The sequence below is a fragment of the Petaurus breviceps genome, unplaced genomic scaffold (genome assembly GCF_028583685.1).
Source record: "Petaurus breviceps papuanus isolate PSGF00001 unplaced genomic scaffold, PetGlider_PUasm1.0 185, whole genome shotgun sequence".
NCBI classification, from domain to species: Eukaryota; Metazoa; Chordata; class Mammalia; order Diprotodontia; family Petauridae; genus Petaurus; species Petaurus breviceps.
The window spans coordinates 10480123-10507010 of record NW_027185797.1 but is presented as its reverse complement, the minus strand read 5'-3'; the positions used below and the strand labels follow the sequence as shown (position 1 = coordinate 10507010).

General features: G+C 40.8%; 1 pseudogene; it reads right to left on the bottom strand.

Annotated features, from left to right (window-relative positions):
- Positions 1-3390: 3390 nt before the first annotated feature.
- Positions 3391-26651, bottom strand: LOC138161570 (aminomethyltransferase, mitochondrial pseudogene; annotated as a pseudogene).
- Positions 26652-26888: the final 237 nt, after the last annotated feature.

Here is a 26888-nt window from a genome sequence, read left to right as displayed (position 1 = left end):
GCCCACAATTATTACTGCCACATCTTTTTTTTGTAAGTACTGTCAATATTCTCCATTCCCTGGGAGTTCTAGCCCTGGTGCCTTAGTGTGTTGTTGAGCACAGACCAAATTGGAAGGACTTCAGTGTAAGTCTATCTATGAGTCATGCATCTGTCATCTGAGGACCGGTACAGTTAGATTGGAGAGGCTCATCAACCACAAGCTGGCCACGGTATCTTAATTTGGGGAATGGGAAGAAACAGCAACAGCTCAGTTAGGAAGACTGTGTACTTATCAAGGAGATGTGATTGAAGTGAGTAGAAGTACTGACATGAATAACTCCATGGATCTCATGAAGGGCTAAAGGAAGTGATATTTTTCTAAAGATAACCCAAAAGCGGTCATGTACTTTAAATACCATATTGGTCTAATACAGGTCAACTTCAAATATAAATCAAAACCTTAATAAAATCTCTTTGCAAGGGAAAATGCATAAACATTCACTGAAGAATGATTCTCGATCACCACTAGCTCATTTTGAAGAGAGTGTTAAGATGCAGAATTTCTATGGACTTTCCATGGAAGAAAGAAGCTTTCACAGATAGGTGACTCACCTTCCTCTTTCTTTCCCTATTCTCCCTGCCTCTCCTCACCTCCCCCCCCCCCCCAATTTCTCATAGTTCACTTTGAGTCCTGGAACACCCATCTGGTTGTCAAGGAAACCCCATCGCCCCATGTGATCCACTGTTCCTGTCTCCGTCTTTTGGCTACTTATCCACTATGACATTGGAGTGACCATTATGACTTTAAGCAATAGTTCAATGGGTACTCCTTCATCCTTAATGCGTTCTTTCTGTAATGTGTTCTTATTTTTCATTCACACTGTATGTGTCTTGCATGTACAATTTTTTTAATATTGTCATTCTCATTTGAAAGTGAACTCTTTGAGGGTAGGAAATATATATATATATATATATTTTGCCTCTCTTTGTACCCTCATCACTTGGCACAATGCCTGGAACATAGTAGGCACTTAAAAAATATTAGTTGACTAATTTTTAGGGAACTTGATGTTTTTCAAGTTGGGAATTTTATTGAATTGGATTTTTTCATTTAATTCCTGTGATTCCTCTATAGGTCATCCATAGCATTATAAATTCTAGCTTACAACCCTAGCTTATTCTTTTTGTATGGTCTAATAATGTAAAAAAAATGCTATAGATATTTATTTAGTGCCTGCAATGTGTGATATGCCAGGACTTCTCTTGGCAGATAGCAATATAGTTAGAAATAGCACCCACCTTCAACAAGCTTAGAGTCTAGTAGGGCAGGTATCTATAGGCAAATAATAAATAGCAAATACCAAGGTTGGATGTGATAAACTCCCAGGAGAGGGGTATGAGCAAACACTTAGGGAGATTGAAGAGAAGGATGGTTCATTTCTGATTTAGGAAACACTGGAAGACTTGGTACTTTCCCCTCATGTGGGGGGAGAGGTCTCTAATGCCATACACAGGAGTTTGCACTTTTCTCACCTATAGAATGTAAGATCCTTGGTGGAAGAAACTCCACGGCTATTTTGGTTCTGTTTTTCGTTTTTCTGTCTCCTGAATTTAGTACACATTGAGTGTTCATAGAATCGATGGACAATGGGGAGTCACTGAAGGTTTTGGGTGGGAGGGTAGCTTAGTCAAAGCTGTATTTCCAGAAGATTAATTTAGCAGTGGGAATGGAAGAGCTGCATAAGACTCAGTGATTTTTGAGGAACTTTGAAAAATCAGCTTCAGGTGAATGATAGGGGCAAAAGCCAGATCGAAGGGAACATGAAATATGTCACTGTAGGGGAAAAGGAGGCTGTGGCTGCAGATAGCTCTTCAAGGAGTTATTTTTAGGAAAGGGAAAAGGAAAAATAGGGAAAAGAAAAAAACCTAGGTGTCCATAGCTTCTCAATGCACCCAAGTTACTCTAAGACTACGTGTTACAGAAAAGTTGCCTATATATTCATAGAGGGAATTTTTAAAAAATGAAAACACAGGTACAGCAGAAAATAACAACAATAATAATGAATTGTATATTTCCAGGGACAGTTAGGTGGTGCAGTGGATAGAGCACTGGGCCTGGGGTCAGGAAGACTTATCTTCCTGAGTTCAAATCTGGCTTCAGACACTTACTAGATGTATGACCCTGGGCCTGTCACTTAACCCTGTTTGTCTCAGTTTCCTGATCTGTAAAATAAGCTAGAGAGCAAAATGATAAACCACTCCAGTATTTTTGCCAAGAACACCCCAAATGGGGTTCACAAGCATCATATACAACTGAAAAATGACTGTACAACAATAACAAACACTAGGAAAGTAAACTGAGAAGAAAAATCACATAATAGAAGAATTCACCTCTGCCCCTAAGTTTCTTCATCATGAAATGTAAAAATTGGATTAGCTAGTCTCTACAAAGTCCTTTCAGCAAATATTTATTAACAACATGTTATGGTCAAGGCACTAAAGACTATTATGCCATAATTAGATTTGTTTTGCTTGGCCACAGAGGTAAGAAACAGGTCAGAGGAGGGAGAAGTTGTATGGGCAGATTTGGGTTTAATAGAAGGAAAAAAAGGCTCAACATAGAAGAGTGTCCAAAAGTGAATGGGGTTCCCACACCTTGGGTCTTCAAGTAGAGGTTGAGGCTTTGGTAATACTCAAGAGAGGATTCATGTTTCATGTGCCATTTTGAGTTAGATTCTGCAATTTGAATCATCCAAAAGTTTTGAACATCCTGTAGCCCAGAAAATTGAGCTGACCATTTAGAAAATATGGCAGATGGGAACTGGCATTTGTCCAAGTCCCCTCTGTCAGCAACCACAGAACAAGATTCTTTGTGGACACGGCGGGGGGGTGCCCCTTCCAACCCCATCCCTGGCCACTTATAGGACACCCTAAGGCATTGTCCCCAACTTCGAGAGCTCAGTCTTTCTGGCCATACTGACGAGGGTGCCTTTGTTATAACCATAGCTCCCATTTCTGCACCATGCTGAGAATCACAAAGCACTTTTCCTCCCAATAAGTATGTGAAGTGGTGACACCAAGGCAACGAATCCTCGTTTCACAAAGGAGGAAACCAGCTCAAAGAGAAAAGACTTGCCCAAGGTCATATTCAGAATAAATAGCAGAATCAGAATTCAAAAGTAGGTCCTCTAACTCCAAACCCTGTTTCCTTGATATTATGCTGCCTTGAATTCTTTTCTTCTTTCCCCAGTCCCTTACTTTGGAACCCATTTCTCTCCAGAAGGCCCTGGAAGAGTCATTCACCTACCCTCTTACTATGTAGGTTTCCTCCCTCTCTCAGACAACACCAACTAACCACAGGAGCAACATAGGTGACCCTAAAGGAAGGCAGGAAGAAAAGCTCGATAGATCAGGTCACTTCAAGGTTAGTAGCATGTGTGCCAAAGTCCATATTGCTAACCACTGACTTCTGCTGCTTCTTCCATACTTCCACCATCAGCTGGAGCCAATTTTGTTGTAGTCTCCACGCACATAACCCACGGTTGCCCTCTTCTTCAGGCAGGAGGAGGGGCATCCTCTGGTGATTTCCCCAGTGATGACTTCCTTTGTGTTCATGATGAGGTTGTGCTGTTGAATAGGTGTTCCTGTAGACATCAGCCCTGGGTCAGCTTCCCTTTCATCAGGGGGACAACAATGGCAGTGCCAAGGACCATGGCAACCCTGCATCATTTTCCCAGAGTACAACTCAGGCTCCTCCACAGGGGTGGTGGGCCAATCTGTGTCCTTCCCATACAGGCACAGACCTGCCTCCACCCACAATTCATCCCTGTCCACCAGCCCTGCTAACTTGACCTCTTGGTTCTTGAGCAGAGCCTCTGCCAAGTGGACAGCCCTCTCTGCTGGCACTGAGGGCACCAAGCCATCCTTCCCCATATTACCACAGAAAGGCACACAGAAGCCAGGTACTCCAAATACATCCAGTATGGCCCTGGTCATGAAGGTCAGCATCTGACCCCCAGCCCACAGGACATGGGCCTCCAAGGGACTCTGCAGAACTACCAAGGCATTATCACCTCCAGGTTCACATCACAACCAGCACTTCTTGATTCTGACACCTCATTCTTCATGAAGATCATGTCCTCTCAGCACCCAGCATTGGACGCCATGTTCAAGCACTTGTCAGATGTGTTTGTCACAATCAAGTCTTCTATGATACCACCTTCTTCACTGGTGAAAGGAGTCAGCATCCCCTGGTTCGGCTTCAGTTTAGCAGCGTCACTGACCACTAAGCTCTCCATCAACTTCGCCTGATCCTGACCAAATATCTTGATCTGCAGTATGCACATAGGGAGTAATGTCTTCAGGTGCGCAGGTAGGACTCTAAGTAGTTGTCTCTAAGTGTCACAGGGAGGATTTAACCAGCAAAGGAACCATATTCCCACCATGCTCTAATGGAAATCAAATAGGAGTGTTTTGTTTAAGGGCTCCTGAAGCTGAGGCCATCAGACTGCTGCAGGTGGCCACTTTGCACCTCTCCTACACTGGAGAAAGAGGGTCCCAGAGCTTCCAAGCTGAGCTGCTAGGGCACTGCATCTTCAAGCTGGAAAACTGGTGCTGGACCTCTATCTTGGGGTCCTGCTCTCTCCAAAATGATCCACTTTGATGCCTGATTGTGACATGGAGGTGATTTTGGATTCTCAAAGATTATGCCAGTGGAGTATAGGTGCTGGAAGCTTCTACTATGCTGGAAAAACTTCATATAAGGTCTTAGAAAAAGGAGTCTTCTTTCTGAGATCTGACCTATTTAAGCACCCAAATTCATTATCATTAATCTGTCCACTTAATGATGAACTCTTAAACCACGGTAATTTATAAAACAAAGACAAATATGAGATGATTCTTGGTCCTGTGTACCCCAGTGACCCTGGCAGAGTGGTGGAAAGGAGAGAAGAATTAAGAATCATATAATCTGGGGCAGCTATGTGGTGCAGTGAATAGAGCACTGGTCCTGGAGTCAGGAGGAGCTGAGTTCAAATTTGATCTCAGACACTTAACACTTACTAGCTGTGTGACCTTGGGCAAGTCACTTAACCCCAATTGCCCTGCCTGCCCCCCTCCTAAAAAAAAAGAATCATATAATCTTTGGTTCTTTCATAAACAACTTAGCTGTTGCTTCTTGAGATGTGAGCCTCTGGTCCAAGGACCAATGAGTGGACATTCTATATAAGGAAATGAGTCTTACCAATTTTAACATTCTTACTATAAATGAAATGGAAGACAGAAGGAAATTGCTACTAAATTGAAGTATGACTCAGAGTCTCTTTGGAAAAGTAAAAAAAAATGAGGTGGCAGGGTCATTTTTTATGATGAATTTAAAAGCAAGAAGAAATATCATTCCATGGGACATTTAGTCATCTTGTATTATAATATTCATGATAAGTATTTACAAAAATACTCCCCCAAATAACTGTAGATGTGGCAGTTTTTGTTGTAGAGAATGTGTAAAGAAATGTTATAAAGAAGCAAGCAATCAAGCAGTCTACAAGCATTTATTAAGTACCTATTATGTGCTAGGTACTGGGGATACAAAAACAGAAGTTAAAGAGTCCCTGTCCTCAAGGAGCTTACATTCTATTTGTAGAGACTATATCTCTATCCATCCATCCATCCATCCATCCATCCATCCATCCATCCATCTATCCATCCATCCATCCATCCATCCATCCATCCATCCATCTATCTATCTATCTAGTATACATACATACACATATAAATTTATGTTTGTATATATTATATACATGTGTACAGATATATATGTATATATTCACATTACATATATGAAAAATCTATACATATATACAAAGAAAAAAGGTAATTTGTGGCAAGACTGGGAAATCAGGAAAGGCCTACTTGAGATGAATTTTTGAAAGAAACTAGGGATACTTACAGGCATAGGTGAGGAGGGAACAAATTCAATTAGGATATCCAAATAAAATCAACATATACCTTATAACCTGCTGACAAATTCAAGAGAGGAAAAGATGAGAAAATAAAGACTTATACACTGTGCAGACATTCAAATACTTCAAAAAATGCAAAGGATATAGCAAGCATGGAATAATATCACAGAGATGAAATTGATTATCTTCTAATGGACAGGAAATGAGACATTCCTTATGTGGGAGGCATTCTTGAATCAGCTTTCTCTGGATAGTCAGAATGCCTACTTATTACAGCAAAGGTCAAAATTACTCCAAATATAGAAGAAAATGTAAATAAGAGAAAAAGATATGGCATTCAATTAAAATCACTCTAATCTTACCTCTTTAAGCCAGTCATTGATATGAAAAAATGTGAACTAGATGGGGGAGTGACACCAATCAGAGTAACTTAATGCAAGCTTAACCGTCAAAAACATTTGCCCCCAAAAATATAAATAAATAACTGCTTTAGTCAACAAACACTTGACCCTCTTGCCAAGCACAGAAACATGGCATCCAAGAACAACCCTGGTTTAAAATTTCAACTAACTTGTAACTGAGATAGATGGAAGGTGAATTCTATGCAGTAGTGCTTCATAAAAATGAGAAGTACCTAAGGGGAAAAGAAGTTGAAAGAATTCTTGGTAAAAACTAAGCAAAGCCATCTGAAAGATACTTATGGATTCAACAGAAAGAAGGACGATGAATAGATGAAAGCTGATAAAAATCTGTAAAGATTTTTTTATAACAAACTCTTTTCACCATCAAGAACGATGGAACCACTTGCCAGGGACAAAGTGGTCAGAGTAAAAAGCAAACTACATTGATGAATGGCAGGGTGAATGAAACAGAGGAAAGAGAAGAGAAAGGTATAGGGAAAGTCAAACTGACAGATGCGGCAATTGATTAGATATGAGGGGGAAAAAGAGAAAGGGTAAACAAGGGAAGTTAAGGTTTTGAGTCTTGATCATTGGAAAGACATTGTGGTGCCAATGGCAGAAATGGGGAAGCTGGGGATAGGGTGGGGGGGATAGGGAAACCTCATCGGGTAGTGGGACAGAGAAATAATCGACTCAGCTCTGGACACGCTGAATTTGAGCTGTCAACAGGCCATCCTATGATGACTTTCATGGTACAAATGACATAAAAGACATTATCAAAGATATGTATAGGCAGAAAAGATTAGTTGTTTACTGAAGAGGAACAAGAGATTGGCAACCCCAGTGGCATGTTGGATAGATCTTCCCTGGAAATTTTATGGTAAAACTTGGATAAGTGTTATAAGCATGAAAGGGTATGGAAAGGCTGTAGTCCCCTTTGGTTGAAGGGAGAGGGAACATCACGTTGCTAAAATCACCAATTATCCCAAGAACCAAAGGAAACATAATGAAAATACAATTTAAATAAATATTTAAAAATTTAGGTTTCAAAGACCTTCTCAATATCTAATTAACAAAGACAACCGAAGTCAAGGAAAGTATTTCAACACAAAGAATTACTAAGAGAAACCAAACTATTTTCACATTGCTGAGTGTTTGCCTATTCAAAGAATGTGTATATCAGAAACCTCACATCCTTGAAAACAAATTAAATTCAAAATCAAATGACAGGCAACCAGTTCTAGAAAGCTGAAAACATCCAAACAATGTGCTGGAAGAATATAGAAGACTGAATTCGGAAATGCCTCACTAATAATCCAAGCCTTCTATGTTCAGCCACACAAAAGGAATGATACAGTTATGCATGTTACCCAGAGTAACCACAAACTGCATTACCAGGGAGGTAGCATTCTATATTAAATAATTTCTCTCCCACCCCACCAAACCCTCTATAAATAACCTTGACAAAATATTATTGTAAAAGGCTAACATATCTGATCAGAAGATAATTTATTAAAAAAAAAACCTGCCTGTTCTCTTGGAATACCCCTCCTGTAGTATTTCCTGTTCTTCAGACTATAAAATACATTTTTTTTCTAAGACTCCACTAGACTGAATCTGGTTTAAACTGAAGTTTACACTAATTAGATTTGCCCTCAAGAACCCAGTTCAGCATTTACACTCTTCCTTTCCCCTCTCAGACAGCTTTAAAATCTCTTTTCTTCCCTGCCTCAGGCACTCTTGGTTAGAGAAGAGATCCAAAGTTCCTCTCTGTAGTAGAAATCACAGGGACTGGGAAGAAAAACGAGTAAAGACAGGGATGGAGGAGGAAGGAAGCACAAAGGGGGATGAGTTCTAGATGGAGCCACAGAGGTTGAAATATTTGCCCTCAGATTGGCTTACTCTGGGAAAGTATTTTCAGGAGGTGTCCCCAGGCTTTCAGTGGCATGTAATGAATGCTCTCTGGAGCTTTCCTTCCTAATCTCAATCAAAACCAAAAATCCTCATTCACATTCGCCTACAAAAGTCTCTCCCAGGGGCATTTGCATTGTAACAGGTGCAAAATCTTAAGTTTAAAGGCATCCTTAAACTTTGACCACTACTTGAGTGAAGAAACACTCTCCCCTGAAGCAGCTGAAATCATTGCCCAGATCTTTTGCACTTACCCTTCCAGGAACTAGGTATCAAAAAGACATGATTGTTAAGAGACAAGAATATTGTTCTAATTCGGGATCTCATGACTTTTTTCAGGGAGGGGGGTGGATCATAGACCACTTTACTACTCTGGCAAAGCCTAGGGTCTCCTCTGAATCATGTTTTTAAATGCATAAAATGAAATGCAAAGGCTTACAGAGGAAGTTAAATTATATTGAAATAGTTACTGATTTTTTTTTTAAAGAAAACAAGTTCAGGTACTCCAGGTAAACTACCCTTGTTAAGGTTTATGGGGGAAAGTTAGCTTGTCTGGAGGCCAAGGTGTAATTCAAAGGAATTCAGATTTAGGACCCAGACAACACTAGACTATCCTTTAAGGCTTACCTCAAGCAATGCTTTCTACATGTAACCTTCCCTGATGCCTAAAGCTAGTGCTTTCCCTTTCCAAATGACCTTATATCATCTTGTATATATTCTGTTTGTATTTATATATACACAGGTTGTTTTCTCTGATAGAATGTAAACTCCTTAAAGGCAGGGATGATCGTTTGCCTTCTTTGTATCTCTGGCACCTAACAGGATGCCTGGTACACAGTAAGTTCTTAATAAATGCTTGCTGAGTGATTGGAGAAAGGGCCGTTGTAATTCTGAAGAACAAAGAGAAAAGTCTGCCAGGTAGAGTGAATCCTGGGAAGTAGAGGTCTGATACCCCCTGAAAGAGGGGTAATATGGAATTGAATCATTCCACAAAGATTTATTTAACACTCTGAGAAATGCAGGACTGGGGGAGGTACAAAGTTTTGTTATGGGTCCAGTATGAATAACGGTTCCCTGTCTTTGTGGAGATTTCCTCATTGTAAGGTGTTTTTTACAATGTGAAAATATCCATAATACAAAATTATCACCGAACCCAACAGGAGGAGACACGGGCCTATAAGAGATCCTCAGGGATTCTGTTTTTTATTACATTTATTTTATTATATTTTTATTTATACAATAACACTATGTGTGTGTATTATATATATAATTATTTTGCAGCATAGAAAACACAGAATAAATACTTCATTCATTCATACTGCAATGTCTTGCATATAGCACAGTGCCTTGATAAATAAGTTGAATAACACATGGGAACATAGATTTAGAACTGAGAGGGATGTCAGAGACCAACAAATCCAACACCTTCATTTCACAGATGAGGAAACTGAGGCAGACGAAAGTTGAGTGACTTACCCAGGGTTACATAGCAAGTGAGTGACTGAACCAGGAATGGAACTTCCTGACTCTAAGCCTAGTGCTCTGTCCATAAGGGCAGCCCAGTTTCCACAGAAGAGGGACAGAAAGAAGCTGGGCTTTGCAAATACAAGAGAAAATCAGTGGAGCCTGGACATTTTGCAGAATTTTCTCTTCTAGTTGATTTAATTCTAAGAGGATATATGTGTATGTGTATGTGTGTGTGTGTGTGTGTGTGTGTGTGTGTGTGTGTGTGTGTTGGAATCCAGGATCTACCCCTAGCTAGGTGGCTTCAGGTCAGTCTCTTAAGCTCTCCCAGTCTATTTCCTCCTCTGTTAAATGGGGATGATACTGCATGCCTCTCAGAGTTTTTTGAGCACAGTATCTTGTTTTCTTCTAGGACAGGGCCTGGAGGTCAAAGAAGAAGAAAGCCTCTCTACCAACGGACTGGGGTCATTTTCCAGCAACTTCTGTCTTGAAGAGTTGCCTAGAGCTCTGAGAACTTATGACTTGCCTGGTATCACACTGCCAATATGGGTCAGAGGAGAGACTGGAACCTAAGTATTCCACATTTCAAAGCCAGCTATCTGCCCACCATGACTCACTGACTCTTCAAAATGATGTCCACATGTTGTCATCTTAGTTACTGACCTGTGAACTCACGTGGGCTCTTTGGCTCCATACATTTGTCTAGACAGGGCATCACCTTTTACTCAGTGTCTGAAATAGCAGGGTAAGAAGTCATTTAGAACATAAATGACGCTTTTCTTCTGCCCTCCCCCACAATAGGAGGCTAGAGCATTAAACAGTACATCTTTCTGTCTCAAAGTTGGCCAACAGGGGCAGCTGGAGGCTTTGGTTATCTTGCTGGAGCTCTCCCGAGCTCCTGCAAGATGCACACATAGACATCCAGCTTCCCTTTAGCAAATGATGAGGCCCCTCGTTTAAAATGCAGATGTTCTTGGTAACAGTTGCTATGTGAAATGTTATGAGATAGAAATTACTGTCATAATTAATAATAGGTAAAGGTTTTACCTTTGATGGGCTGCATTCTGTGTTTGATTGAGGTTTTTTGGATAGTATTTCTTGTAAGTCTCTACCAGTAGCTACAGTGGCTTTCTTGATGTTTATATGCTTAGGGTATTGTCACCTTCCATTTGGTTCAGGCTCTGAATACTTCTTGGTCTCACTTTTTTGGGCTCTGGATAGCTATGCATTTTTCATCTAAAGGAGAATTTCTATGACTGTATTTTCAGATGTAAAACAGACTTAATTCTATCTTTTTTCCCCCTTATTTTTCCTAAACAGTCCTATGATTCACAGAGAAAATGAATAATTTACTTATGCTAAAGAATGGGGCTGGGCCCTAGAAAAACTGATCCAAGATCAGGAAGTTTGTTTGTCTTTAAGGCTCAGAATCAAAGGATCCAATCTGCACATTCTACAGGAATCTTCTAAGAAGTAGTCATCAGTTCTTTGATTGGTGATCAATTAATGAGTGAGGGGAAACTCACTTCCTCTCCTACCTGACCACGCTACTTTGAGGCAACACTGATAATTTAGAAGTTTAATGGTGTCTGCCTCCATCCATCCCTGATCCCATTCCTCTAGCCTCAGGCCCCCACCTCCCTCCTTGACCTGTTCAGGTCATCAGGGCTCTCAAGCTCCTTCTTTTTTCCTCCTTATTAAAATCTACTTTCAGGAAAGCACATGGTACCCATCTCACCTCGGTGCAAATACCTTTGAATCAATTGTGTTATCTCTCTCACAGATAGCTGCATTCTGACATTCTAACTGGAATGAAAAGCTTTGTGCTCTATTAAAGACATTTAAGGTTTTAACAAGTAGGTGAGTATTTTTTTAGTGTGTTTTTGTTTTTTATGATTCATTACTGCTCTGATATTTATTAAGAGATATTTGTTCTTGGCTACATATGCCAAGGATGTTATACGCTGATTGCCCATGTAGTACAGGACTTAGACTTCCTCTCTCAACCAGAATCACAGTCATAGAGTCCACAGAGTCCACAGTCCACAGGGCTTGGCTCTATCTCCTCGAAGGGTTATAGGGGTAACTGTGAAGGATTGAGGGGGTCGCATTTCTCCTCTAACAGCCCACCAGACCCCACTGATTGTTTCCTCCCTCCATGTTTAGTTCAATTAGACAGGGATCTAATTGGCATTTTAGAAAGGGCTATTTATTCACTAAGGAAATTCAATAAGGTAAACTAGAATTCATTAGTAAGACCGGTTAGTACAAAATATTCCCCCCAAAGTCTGTGACACACTCTTTTACCTCCTGCTTGTGGGAAGTCCTGAGGCAGTTTCATAGGCAGAACAGTAGTTAGAGAACTAAGCCTTCAGTGATGAATATCTGACTTCAAATTTGTCTTCAGACACTTCTTGGCTGTGTGATCCTGGACAAACCACTCTGCCTCAGTTTCCTTAACTGTAAAATAGGGATAATAATGCAGCTACCTCAGAAGGTTGTTGCAAGGTTCAAATGATATAATATCTGTAAAGCATTTAGCAGAGTGCCTGGCAGGTCGTAGATGCTTAATAAATCTTTCTTTCTTTCCTCCCTCTTGTGCAGTAATCATGAAATTCCTTTGGGAATAATGATGAAACTCTTTGTACAGGCTTGAATCTGTCTTTTCTCATGGAATTCAGTCTGTCCTTGGCTCCCAGTGCAGGCTCTGATGTCAGTGTTCTGGGGACCTTGGTGAGGAGGTCTGACAAAGTTTTCCCCTGGCAAAAGTAAGGGAATGAGATGACTTTTACTTCATTTAATTTTTAATTTAAATTTAAAAGTAAGGGGATGAGACAGACTGAGGCTGAGGCTAAGCCTCTTCTCCTGGAGGGATTCCTTTCTCAAAGGCTTGGCTGAAATTTCTCCATCATTTAAGCTGGCAGATGCTTGAAATTCTGAGTTTCCAAACAGGTCAACTATTTTATAAATGACTCATAGAGCACATCCAAGTTTCCTCAACCAATCCAAAGACTTCAGCACTTACCAAGCAAGTCCAGTCAAGTTCATCCAATGGCTTTCAAGAACATCTAAACTGATTTTCACTTAGCCTAAAATGGATTGATTCAATAGAGGAAAATAGGCCTTGTTCACTCTTCTGCTTAATTGTTTTCACCTGACAAAGGTATCAAGGCATAGCATCTTGTCAGTTATTTGAAATGGGGCAATTGATCACTGATTCAATCTACTGCACCCTTACACACAGGATAATATTTATGGGCCACTGAGTCATGGACAATGTATTATTGCAATAGAGTTATTGAGAATAAAAGTCAGACCTATTCAAGGGTATTTTGGTAAATGTTTAACAATCAGCTCTCAGGGAGGGGGAAAAACTACACTTTTAAATTTAATTAGCATAAACACTTTCTCCCTAACTTTCTTAAGTCTAGGTAATCAATCAAGCAATATAGCAGGTCCTGATTTGTAGCACTTGTAATTTCTTAGGTGAAAATGCTCACACTAACTATCAGTAGCCTGTTTGAGTTGGCCATAACACACCTCCAAGTCTATCCCAGAAACAAGTGAAAGAATTGAGGAGCATGGAGGAATGAAATCAAAGAGTAGAATAGTGTATCTTAGCTGTCCTTCATTTTCCTAATGCATCTGCCTGATGTCATAGGATAATGGGATTGAGAACTTGCTGAGACCTTAGAAATCATCTCCTGTGATACCACCATTTAACAAATGAGGAAATTAAAGTTCAGGGAAGTCCAGGTACTTGTTGGAACATGATTCTCCTCCCGGATTAAATTTATCACCTCTGAGCTCATCACCTCTGCTAGCTCAAGCCTTGATCTTCCCCACTTGCCTCAGTCTCCTCCCCTCTGATTGGAGGACAGGTGGTAGAGAACCAAACTCCTCCCAATGCCTTCATTGTAGAGGGCAGAAACTGGGCTCTCAGCTCGTTCCCCTTTGTGTCTGCTGCCCTCCTGGTTTCAGCTCCACAGAATAAATGCCCCTGGTGTTGGCCTCCCCCACCAACCCTGCATTCGACTGTAAGCTCCTTGAGGGCAGGGGTTGTCTTTCTTTTTATGGGTCCTTGCCCTTGCATTTACCATTGTATCTGGTACCCAGTAGGTGCTTAATAAACATTTATTGGATTTGGATTAGATTGAATGGCCCAAAGTCTAACAAGTTGTGTCAGAGCTGAGATACAAATAGAAATCCTCAGCTTCCAAACCTATCAGCACAGAGAAGGTATTAGAGACAAAGAGAACTCAGCTACATTTACAATTTTCCCCCAGTGTAAACTGACAGTGGAAGGAAAACAGGGTTCTAAATGCATGAGGATTTTCACCACTGCTCTGTGACTTCCCCTTATCCAGATCAGACTGAACTTGGAGCGTTTCTGGATGCAGGAAGAGAAGGCTATGTCCATGGCCCACCATGGGAAACACTAGAAGACAGAGTAGATGGTCACCATAAGTAAAGATTTTACTTTCAAAATGATGCAGTCTGCATATGAGCATTTTTCAAAAACCCTATTCATTGCCTTTGCAATCTTACACGCCTTCCTGGTGTTTTGGGGTTGGGTATGATGTCTATTTCCAGTTAATAAAGGCAGTAATTACCAGCCCCTGGGAGCTCTGCCTGGTGACCTGGTATCGGGAGAATTTGCCTAGTGTTCTCTCTGGTGGATATCCGATTCTGTCTGTCTGGGCCCATCAGCATCAACACTTGATGCTCAGAATAAGCTGTATATATTGCTTATGTACAGCCACATGTTTTAAATATTCTTAGCATTCATATGACATCTATCAATGGGGCGATGTTTGCATTATTTCCTCACCCCTAGAGAAGAAAGCCAAAGAAAGATCAATTCATAAAAAATGAATGGTTGTTGAAGCTCTTCAAAGCCTTGATTTACTGCATAATTAGTAGACAACACTAGAAAACAGAACATCTTCCTGCCTGTGAATTAAGTCAATGGATTAATTCATTAATTACATATGATAACTCTATAGATAGGAAATCCATAATTGTACCACTGGTTAAGAAAACACAGGGCAGGGAACGGGGGATCAAGCATCCTTTCAACATGGTCAAAAAATTAACCTAAAATCCTGGGGGCCTCTGCAAGAAGTCTAATTACAGCTATCATATGAGTGATGTGCAGCCTAAAGTGAAGCCTGAACTGCCCAGAAAAACAGATTTTTGAATTATTGTTCAAGAAGTAGAAACATTTCTTGCATTTCCTTCCTCCCTCTCTCCCTTTCTCCCTGCCTCATTTTCTTTTTCTTTCTTTCTCTTTCTTTCCTTTTCTCTTTCTCTCTTTCTCTTTTCTTTCTTCCTTTCTCTTTCTTTCATTCTTTCTTTCTCCTTCTTTCTTTTCTTTCTCCTTTCCTTCTTCCCTCCTTCCTTCTTTCCTGTCTCCCTTTTCTTTCCTTCCATCCTTCCTCCCTTCTTCCCTTCCTCTAGTCTTCCTGCCTTCCTCCCTCCCTCTCTTCCTTCCTCTCTCTCCACTTCCTTTTGCAACTATTACTTTTTTCCTGACATCTCTAATGATTAGAGAGTTTTTCCTTTACAGCCAAAACATATTTCTCTATGGATTCTGCCTGTTGCTCCAAAATCTGCAATAGAGGCAAGTAGAACAGGTTGATTCCCAGTTTTGTCTGCATTCCTTCAAATGCTTCCCTGCAGCTCCCATAGTCCCCCCTCCCCTCCTCCACACTCCCAGAAGCCTTTCTTCTCCTAAGAACCCCTCATTCTGTCCTATGGGATGGTCTTCAGTTTACTCATCACCCTGGTCACCTTCTTTTTTTTTTTTTTTTAAAGCAATCGGGGTTAAGTAACTTGGTCAAGGTTACACGGCCAGTTATGTCTGGGTGTGGTGCTGAGTATCTGAGCCCGGATTTGATCTGAGGTCTGAGCCAGTGCTCTTATTAGCTGTGCTACCTGGCCGCCCCTAAGCAATTGGGGTTAAGTAACTTGCTCAAGGTTACAAGGCCAGGTGTTTCTGGGTGGGTGCTAAATGTCTGAGCCCGGGATTCGATCTCCAGGTCTTCTCAACACTGGAGCCGGTGCTCTTACTCACTGTGCTACCTGGCCGCCCCTCCTGGTCACCTTCTTATGAATGTATTTTAGTTCATCAGTGTCTTTTGTAAAATTTAGTATGGGGTAGCTTGATGGCACAGTAGATAGAACACTGGAGCCAGAGTCCAGGAAGACCTGAGTTCAGATGTGACCTCAGACACTTATTGACCATGTCACTCCAGGGCAAGCCACCTAACCCATATTGCCCTCTATTTCTTCAACTATAAAATGGGGATAGTAGCACGTACCTTTAAGGATTGTTGTAAGGATCAAATGAGATATTATTTGTAAAAAAATTTAGTACAGTGCATAACACATAGCTGGTATTTATTCCTTTCCCCCTTCTCTGAAAAAAAAAAAAACCCAACCATATTCTCAATATGGATTGACAATGGAGAAGAATGCAAGTCTGTCATCTCCATCGTTCTGTGTGCTATGACTTTTCTAAAACACTCTATGATAACAGAGTCAGATAATGTTGAAGCTAAAAAGACTTTAGAAATCATCTGATCCAGATTTCTCATTTTACAGATGAGAAAATTGAGACCCCAAAAGAGAAAATGACTTATTCAAAGTCACACAACCAGTAGTAACAGTAGACACCCAAACTGAGGCCTTATCCACACATACACACACATTTATATATTATATATGGATATATAAATATGTTATGTGTACATGTATTACGCATACTAATATTTTATATATGTATATATAGGTATACTTTTTAACTTCTATGCAACAGCACTGATATTCATTTTGACCTGGCATTATATATAGTAACCACCACCACCCTAATTGTTTTCCCATGAATTGTCCTCTAGCTATGCCTCCTTCAGTCTGTATTATGTGAAATTGCTTGTCAGAACCCACATGTAGGAGATGCCATTTATTCTGATTAAATTCCAGTTTTTTAGACTCAGCCTGTTATGTTGGCTTGTCAAAATTGGTCTTTTGGATCTCAATTTTTTTTTTTGTCCAGTGTGTTAACTCTCCCAGCCAGCATCATGTCATCTGAAAATATGATAAGCATATCATCTCTTCAAATTATTGTTAAAAATTATTCTTTTGGATCATTGTTTTAAAAAATTTGAATGAACTAATTAAACTACCAAAGTATTACTTTATAGAGACACAAAAATACAACAAAATTCATCTGTAGGAATAAAAGGTCAAGTGTATCGAGGGAATTAGTGAAAAAGAATGGGAAAGAAAGGCACCTCACAGTACCAAATCTCAACAAAGCAGGAATCATCAAAACAATTGGTATGGGTTAAGATATAGGCTGAACAGCTGAAATTAGAAAAGAAGCAGGTAAATGGGGGGAAAATCTTTACAGAAAGTTTCTCTGATAATCAGTTATTAAATATTTATTAAATGCCTCCTAGGTAGTAGGCTATCTAGATAATCACTGGGGATATATAAAGAAAGGCAAAAGACAGTGCCTGCCCTCAAGGAGCTCATAGTCTAATAAGGGAAACAACAGGCAAACAAATTCCTGTAGAAGAGGAGATTTGAGCTGCCCACGAAGGGAGCCAGGAGGCAGAGATGAGGAGAGAGAGTGCCCCAGGCACGGGGGACAAGCAGAGAAAGCGTCCAGGCTTGGGAGATTGGTGTTTCTTGTTCAAAGAGTAGCAAATGAGGCCAGTGTCACTGGGTCACAGAATACGTGAAGCATTTCAAGGTGTCAGAAGATTGGAAAGTCAATAGGTTTAAACCCTCAGTGAAAGATAAATGAATTTAAATCTCAAGCAGAGAACCTTGTATTTGGTCCTAGAGGTGACAAAGAGCTATTTTACTGAGCAAAGAGGTGACATGGTCAGACTTGTTCTTTAGGAAGATCAGTTTGATAACTGAATAGGGGATAGACTGGAAAGGGGAGGGACTTGTGAAGAGGAGACTAGCCAATAGACTAAACCAATAATCCAGATGAGCCAATGATAAGGGCCAGTCCCCAGGATGCTGGTCATGTCAGAGGAGAGAAGAGGGTCTTTGTTTTAACATGTAATTGGGGGGGGGGGGGAATAAAATATAATTTTTAAAAAAGAGATGTTATGAAGTTAAAATAGATAAGACTTGGCAACAGATTGGATAAAGAGGATAATAAAAGGGGAGTCTCACAAAGCTCTGAGTGTGGGAAAAGAATCAGTCCTGTTTGAAAACAACTTGATTTCCATTGGCTGAGAACAGAAGATGTAGGAACATGAAAATCCCAATTTGTTTTCCTACATATTATTTTAAGTTGAGTGTATTGAGTACTCTGGTATGACTCTTCCGAGCAGGGTGTAGGTTCTCGGGGTATCTCTGAGATGCTGGAGTGTCTTCCTCTAATGCTCTTAATTCAAACCCCCATTGTGGCATGGTTTCCTCCCTACCCTGTTATCTACCAGTGATTAGTACCCCAAATCCATTAAGCTCATTAATATCAAATAGACTTTTAATACTATTTTGTTTTTCCCCAATTACATGTAAAAACAAATTTTAAGATTGTTTAAAAAATTTGAGTTCCAAATTCTCTCCTCTCCTTCTCCTCCCAACTCCCTAAGAAAGTAATCGATCTGATATAGGTTATATATATGCAATCATGTAAAACATATCTCTCTATTAGTCATTTATGTCAATTAGCTTTTCCAAATGAATATTTACTTTGATGATTCAGCAAGAAAGGGGATGCAAATATCCCCAACCCATCCCCAAACTCATGGGGAGCACACTCTTCCCATCCCAACTTGATCTCTGGGGACAGTGGACTCAGACTTAATGTATTTTCCACATAACTAGCCCTGGTCCCACAAAGTTCACATGCACATTCTGCAGGACTGTTACATGAGCCCTCATCTCAGCTACTACTAGGTAGAGTCTCTAAGATTGCTTCTTGATTCTTAGGGCCTCAAAGCTGATCTACTTGGCAGCAAAGCCCAGAATATACTTTACTCCTACACCTCCTAGCGGCTTAATCTCCTGACTCAAAAGGTCATAACAAATTACCTTTACCTGAAATGGAAAGGCAAATACCAAGGCAAAGAATCAAGTCTATATTGACTGTATATCCAACCTTGGATAGGAAGGGCTTTTCCCATTATAGCATTAGCTCTCATCTCTCACTGGAATCCCATCATACCAAAAAAAGTCCTTTGAAAGAGACCTGGTTCTGGTGGACTAAGAGCTTTTGAATGTCTCCATTTTAAGCTACATTCCAATCAAAGAGGGACTTCTTCACCACATGACTAATGGGCTGGAACCAGTTATGAGTGTCTGCACATGCTCCAAATTCCATGTGGAGATTGCATCAGCAGCACTCTGGGCATCCTCATGAGCACTGGGCTTATTGGCCAGTGCCCCATTACACAAGTGATTTATTATCTTCCTCCTACTCTCTTGTCTGCTTCACATCCAGAACAGACCTAGACAGACTATCTACTAATATAACATAGAGAAAGAAGAAGCCCCTCACTGTGGCCATTTCCAGGAAGTGGCACTTTCCACTTCCATGGAGGACAGGGTAATAATGATCTCTCCCACAGGTGCTTAGTGAAGCTGAGGAGAACAGTTCAGAGGGCTCTGGGATATCTCCATATTCCACCCCCCCCCCCCACTCCAAACCTCATCAAAGGTGTCCCTGGGACTTTCTGGCTACACAAATGTGCTTTTATTTGGAGGCAGCAATTTCTAACATCTCAATTTTGTCAGGTCGTCAATGCACACCACTACTGGCTCCCCACATTTGAAATCAACATTTTCTAAATATCGACTTAACATTCAGTACTATGCTAGGTACTGGGGAGGGAAGGAGATTTTTTCATAGCATAACAAAGAATCCTAGCTCTCAACTTGAAGCTGGTTAGAGAGATGATTCAATTCCACCAAAAAAACATCTATTTACCTTCAACTCTCTGCAAGGCATGGGTGCTATGTTTGGGGAATACAAAGAACAAAGGTAGCATGTTCTCTGCCTCTAGATAACTTAAAACCTGGTAAGGGAGAAGAGATCAATTTATATAACTGTACAATAAGTTGTTTAGGGTTTTTGTTGGGATGTTTTTTGTTCCCAATCTGTCAGTTGCTATAGGGAAGACACAGTGAGAAAATTCCCATCACCAACATAGATCTGTAGCTATTATCAATCAATATTACTGGGGATGCAAAAGGAGGCAAAAGAAAGTCCCTGCCCTCAAGGAGCTCACATGGGTGAGACATTATGCAAATAAATGTGTATAAACCAGCTATAAAAGGGATAAATGGGAAATAATTAACAGAGAGAAGATATTAGAATTAAGAAGGGTTGGGGGGGTGGCCAGGTGGCACAGTGAGTAAGAGCATCGGCCCCAGCGTCAGGAGACCTGGGATTGGTCCCGGCCTCAGATACTCGCCACCCACACAAAAATAACTGGCCATGTAACCTTGAGCAAGTTACTTAACCCCGATTGCTTAAAATAAAAAAAGGGTTGGGGAAGGCTTTGTGTCAAAGATGGAATGTCTATTATGCCACTTATAGCACTGAGACATGCCTATGGAACTGAAAAGTTTAAAGAACACACCCATAACCACAGTGCCAGTAGATATTAGAGGCATGACAAGAGTCATGAGTCCAACCAACTTTGAGATTGTTTCTTATCCCCTATCTATTCAACACCATCCCTTTGATGATGATATGAGCACAATTTAGTACAAAGAATGGATGGAATGGAGCAGCATGAGAGATGATGCTAGAAAAGATAGGACAGTAAGTCCCTGAGTTTGGTTGGAATGAAGAATGGGTAAAAGAGATCGATATGAAATTAAGCTAGACAAGTACATTGGAATCAGATTGGTAGGAAGCCTTGAATGTCGAGCTAAATAGGTTGTATTATATTTGGTTGAAAAAGGGAAATCATTGAAAAATTTGGAGCAAGGATCATACTCGATACTAGGAAGATTACTGAGGCATCTGAGTTGAAGGAAGGCATTAGAGAGTGGAGACTGACATATTAGAATGTTATGACAGCAGCCAAGGCAGGTGATAATTGGGATATATATTAGGATGGTGGCCTTGGAAATGAGAAAAGGCAAGCATGAAAGATATTTTAAAGGGATAATGAATAGGACTCAAAAACCATTAGGATGTAAGGAATCAGGATGAGAGATAGAAGAGACAGGTTTCTAACTTAGGTTGACTGAGAAAAAGTCAGTATCATTCACAGAATTAAGGAGGAAATAGGGAAAATAATACTAATGAAGAGGGAAATAATCATAATAATGACGAGAGGAGCTGACATTTTGATGTTTTTGTGTGAAGAAACAGCATTGCTGATCTGATGTGATTTGCCCAAGGTCACCCAACCAGCCAGGGCTAGAAGCAGGTTTCAAGACCAGCTTGGTCCTGACTGCAGATGCAGTACCCTGCACTAGAAGGGTTTCTTGTGCATAGGCACATGTGATAGGCACCAAAGGAAAGACACAGTTTCACTAAGACATGATCCTTGCTTTCATTTGGCTTGCAGTAGAGGAGAACCATAACTAAGGTGGGGCAAGCAGTGCTTTCTCTCAGACACCAAACCTACATGGTCAACAATTAATGGGGTATTGAATTTTGAGGGCACTGACAGACATAGGAGTCTTTATCAGCATAGAAACAATAAAATTTAGGATCTGGTTAGCAAAAATAACTAAAGTAGGCAGTTACCAGCCTTAACTTACTCAACCTCCATTCAGATGAGAGCACTCTTCATGTAGCTTGCCCTAGGTATGGTTTGAAGTATTTTTCCTGAATTAGGAGACTCCTGGTTATGGCTCAGCAGTAGGAAGAAGGGCCTGTGTACTCTTTGGAAACACGTGGTCACCTCTACTGTCTTAAAAGAATTTTAGTGGCAGAATCTGTTGAAAAATCACAACATGGAAAACATGGAGAAACCTGGGAGTTCATCTAGTCTGACACTCTCATTTTACAGAAAAAGAGGCTAAGGTTCAGAGAAGTCGACAGATCCAGGCCTGGAACTCTGGCCTCCTCCCTCCCTGTTCAAAGCTTTTCCCATCACACTTTGCTGCTGCTCCAAAGCAAATGCTTATCTTTACTTTTCCTAGAAATAGAGGCAGCTTCAGAAGGAGCTAGGTATGGCTTATATCAGGCACAGGCTTCTTCACTTTTTGTCTGCAGAATCCCCTTTAGCAATCTGGGGAAGTGTGGGGAGCCCTTCTCAGAATGTTTTAAATGCATAAATAAAATATTTAGTATTACAAAGGACATAAAGTCTGTTGGAAGAAAGATGTAATTTTCTCCCATTCAAGTTCACAGATAAGGGTTTGTGGTCTTCAGGTTAAGAACTCTTGCATCAGAGATAAATATTTAAGTCAATGTATGTTTTTGTACCCCCAGGTAATTTTGGAAAGCATGGGGGAGTAGATAATGGGCTGTTGTTTGAGACAGGAAGGTTCAAATTCCACCTCAGACACTAGTCTGTGATCCTGGACAAGTCATTTAGCTATTCTTGTCCCATTGGAGTAGATGGCCTCTAAGGTCTAGGTCTAGATCAAAGTCAAGCCTGCTTCTGGTCCTTAATACCTGTCTGTGACCACGTAGCACTTAAATCCCTCTGGGTTTCTGATTTCATGTCTCAAAAACTGGGATAAATAATACCTATCATACCCATCTCATAGGCTTGTTGGGAGGATTGAGATTCAAATAAAGAAATTTTCAAATGTTAAGTGTTGTATAAGTGGTCAATACTTACCATTATTATTAATATTATCTATCCTGGTATTGTGGAATGAAGCAAGTCTAATCTAGTCTAAGGATTGGCAGCCCTGGCCTCAAGTTGCTACTTTTTTGGTGAGTTGCCAACCAAAGTCGGCTCCATGTATGGTGGACATAGATCACTCCTCATCACCAGAAGGCCTGAGCAATGGAATGGTAGTTATCCCATCTTTACCTCTGTCATGGTCACGATGCCCAGACACTATCGCCCTAATTGCTTGGCAATCCTGAAACCACCAGGTTGTTAAAGGAGACAATTGATGGCATATCTGGCTACAACATATGATAAACAATGCCAGGGTGAACAAAAAACAGGCTAATTTAATAAGCAATTCCTTTCCCCTACGCTGTTTAAATTTACATAATCAACTGGCTATAATATTTAGCATACTTTTAATGTTTATAATTAGTTTACACTTCAATTCCATGCCTCAAACTTCACCATTCACCAAAATATTGATTGGTCTACAAAGAGTACAAAACTGCAATATTCCACTGGCAATCACTCCATGAATGTGAGGAAAATGATAGGTGGATGTACTGTATTTTTCTTGTTAATTACAAACCTAATTTTCTATTAAAATGTATGAGATGACAAAATCTCAACAAACTCTTTAAAGCTATTACTAGAGGATAAAGTATTCTACCAAAGTATTAATATTAGCATCATTAAAAGAGTTTTATCAAGAGTGCCTTTATCTCCAGATTGCGAACAATAGCAGCCTGAAGGAGAGTAAGGCCCTTGAGAATTGTGGTATGAAAACCAACAGCAGTCTTAAAGCTACATAAAGTCTTCTTGCGGTTTCAAAACTAAAAGAAAAAAAATTATTGAAGCCACAATTATGCGATGTAATAGAGCAAATGAATCTATTTTTCATCACCTTGGGCTCTGAAAGGAAAACACTGGAGAATTATATTGATAAGAGAAAGTGCTCAGATATTCAAATACATTAATGTTGGTTTAATTGATTAAACCAGATCGAGAGCTTTTGAAAATGCACAAGGAGTTATGTCTGCATAAATAGACCAAAGGAATCTGCTTCAAAACACCAGGCACAGCTCTGGACCTCTGTCTGTTATACATTGTAAAGCCCTGGCACAAATCTCTCAATTTCTTAGATATTCCTCAAAACCCAGGATTTCTTTGGCTTTTATTGCTTGCTCCAGCTAAATCAATTTTATTTCTTATCATTCCCTTGACAAGCTATTTGGCAACATCAGAACATCTTTCTATATTGTCTGAGGTGCCAAAGAGAAAGGCCCAAAGGATAACACCAAGGCTCTTTTTTCACCCAGTAAGCACCAAACCTCCACCTTAACCCTTCAAAGGGTTACCAGCTTCTCTTTTCTTTTGTACTCTTCTGGCTGATTTTTGTAGGATCACTAAAGAAAAAACAGAGATGAATCTTGAGTCAGTCATAGACTTTTTTGCAAAAGAAGGGATCTCCAAGGTCATGGAGTCCAATGCCTTTCTTTTACAAACAGGAAACCAAAACATAGGGAGGTCAAATAACTGCCCAAGGTCACCGGGCTAGATAGGAGATCTCCTGATTGGCCTCATTGCTAGTGCCCTTCTCCCACCCCACCCCCCAAATAATCTGTGTGTGTGTATGTATGTTTACTTTGTAGATATGTTATATTTACTTTCTTATAACTGGCATTGTCCCTCATTTTCCCAGTAGAATGTAAGCTCCTTGAAAGTAGGAACTATTTTCTTCCTCCTCTTCCTCTGCCTCCTCTTCCTCCTCCTCATTCTTCTTCCCTAGAACAGTGCCTGGAACCTAGGTAGGTACATTCTAATAAATGCTTTTAGAGGTAGAATCCAGATTAGAAGATAATTTTCCTGTCTGACTCCAGGACATTTGTTATTTGAAAGTTATGAGAGAAACATAAAAGTATAAACAATAATAGTTAAAATAACTGGCATAGAGCAAGTACCATATAAATATTAATTCATCATCTTCTTTAACATATATATGTATGTATGTGTATATATATATATATATATATATATATATATATATATATATATATGTTGATTGATTGTAAAATGCTTTACAAATGCTATCTCCTTTGATCCTCACAAAACCCTGGGAGATAGACCCATTTTACAGATGAGGAAAATGAGGCAGACAGAGGATAAGTGACCTGCCCAGGGTCAAACAGTTACCATGTGTCTGAGGCTGGATCTGAACTCAGGTCTTCCTAACTCCAGGCCGAGAGCTCTGTAGCAGCAAGCACCCCAAGCACATCCTCAGGGTTTGCTGCCCATACAGGTTCTTGGATCTGCTTTGTTAAAGGAAAGCAACTCAAAATGGGTTAACAAGCTTACTTTAATCAGTCAGACTTATATCGTTTACCTTGTTCAGGGGAAAAAGGTCAGCACCCCAAACTTCAAAATATACAGACAGAATTATCAAGACATTAACAGATCAAGTAGACAGCTTTCCAAACTGTCCAACCATTACATCCATACCCAGTCAACATCTGGATTTCCACATCTGGGTTTTTCAAAGCCGGGGGACTCTCAACAACTTCCCAGAATTCAGATCAAATCACAGAACACTTCTCTAAGTGAGTCCCAAAACAAAGCTACACATCAGGGCTTATATAGCCTTCTCCTGGCTCAGAAAATGTAACAACCTTATTGACTCACTGGCCAATCAAGAAGTATCTACTGAAAAACAAGCCTCCCTCCCCAGGCTTCAGGTGCATTTTAGCCTAGGGGCAGGGAAGATCTTCCAAATTTGCATTCCCATTACATTCGGCCCCAAGATCTTTCATGCCCATGGCATAGACAATTTACTTTTAAATTAGCACTAAACATCTCTTAGGTCACATTTTCAAGGTACAGAACTAAAGTTACCAAAGTGGCCACTGGGCCTTAAACAAACACAAAGTACATAGCATTATCACTTCAATTCAGAACAAGAGTTCAAATAAAGTTCTGGGGGGAGGGGAGTGTCCTTCCCCTCACACAGCTCCAGCCCCAGCTTCCAAGCACAGAGAGGGGGCTGGGCAACAAAACCAACAAGGTGGGGTCCCTGGGGATCCAAGGCACTTCATCCCACCCACCATAGTCACAAGTCCATCCTCCCCCTGGGTCCCAAACTGTGGGATGCAGCCAGGAAACACACTCAGTGCCCCTGCTTTGCTGCTCAGTTCTTATCTTTTCCTGTGGCTGAATTCCGAACTCCTGGGCTCCTTCTCCTCCCGCAGGCAGCAGCCACTCCTGGCTTCTGCCCAGGTCCCGATGCAGGCAGCTCACCATTCCTGCTCTCAGCTCAGCGAAGTCTGCATGCAGGCCACTCTTCTGTCCTGGTCCATGACTCCACAGAGTCACAGCTACCACAACTGGGAAATAAACGATTATCCCAGCCCCCATACTTTCCTTTTACTCTGCAGATCCTGTTCATGAAGCTATTTTATAGTGGCAAGCACCCCAGTGTCCCCAGGGTGCCTAGGGGCAGGGAAGATCTTTAAATCTGCATTTCCATTACAAGCTCTTATCTCCTGACCTACCTGGATTCCCCAAATGAAAGGTCACAAGGGTCAAACCTCCACTTTCCCCTCAACTGTTTTTCTTAAGCCCATCACCATTTCCTGACCACTAACAGGTAATAATCCTCTAAGTCTAGCCTGTTACCACTGCTCTGACAAAAGCTGAAGTCACTTGAGCAATATAGTAACAGTCAACAATCAACCAAAAAGCCCTGGTTAAGGCCTATTCTGTCCTGGGTTTTGTTCTAGATCCTGGGGAAACAAACTGCAAAACGAACCAGCCCCTGCCCTCAGGGAACGTCCATTCAATTGAGGGATGAACGTAACATGTAATATGTAGTTATTATGAAGCAGTTAGAAACTGAGGGCACCAACAGCTGGGGAGATCAGGAAAGCCAGTCTACAAGGTGGGGCTTCAGCTGTGTATTAAAGAAATAAGAGATTCTTTGGTGGTGAGTGGTGTTTTTAAAAGACTGGATGTCCCCATCTCACCCAGGCTGGAAGCACTCATATTGTCCAGTCTTATTACTGAATGGCCCAGGAGCCTTGATACACCGCTCCCCTGACCGAGGCCAGTTTGCCTCTCCTTAGACAACCTGGCCTCCTGCTCTTCTTCCTTGAGGTCCATCATGAAGCTCAGAGACCTGACTGGCTTGGCTCACTGCAGTCAGAATTCAGGAGACACTGGTCTCCAACAGCCCAGTGCTTCTAAGAGGCAGAGCTGAGGAAAGAGTTCATTTGAAGTATGAGGACTGGCTGGGGGAAGGGCCTAGAAATGAGAAACAGAGTGGTGTGGTGAGAGGATTATAGGATGTAGGAAGGGGAGGAGGTATATGTAGGGATGGTCATTTGGGTGAGAACAGGT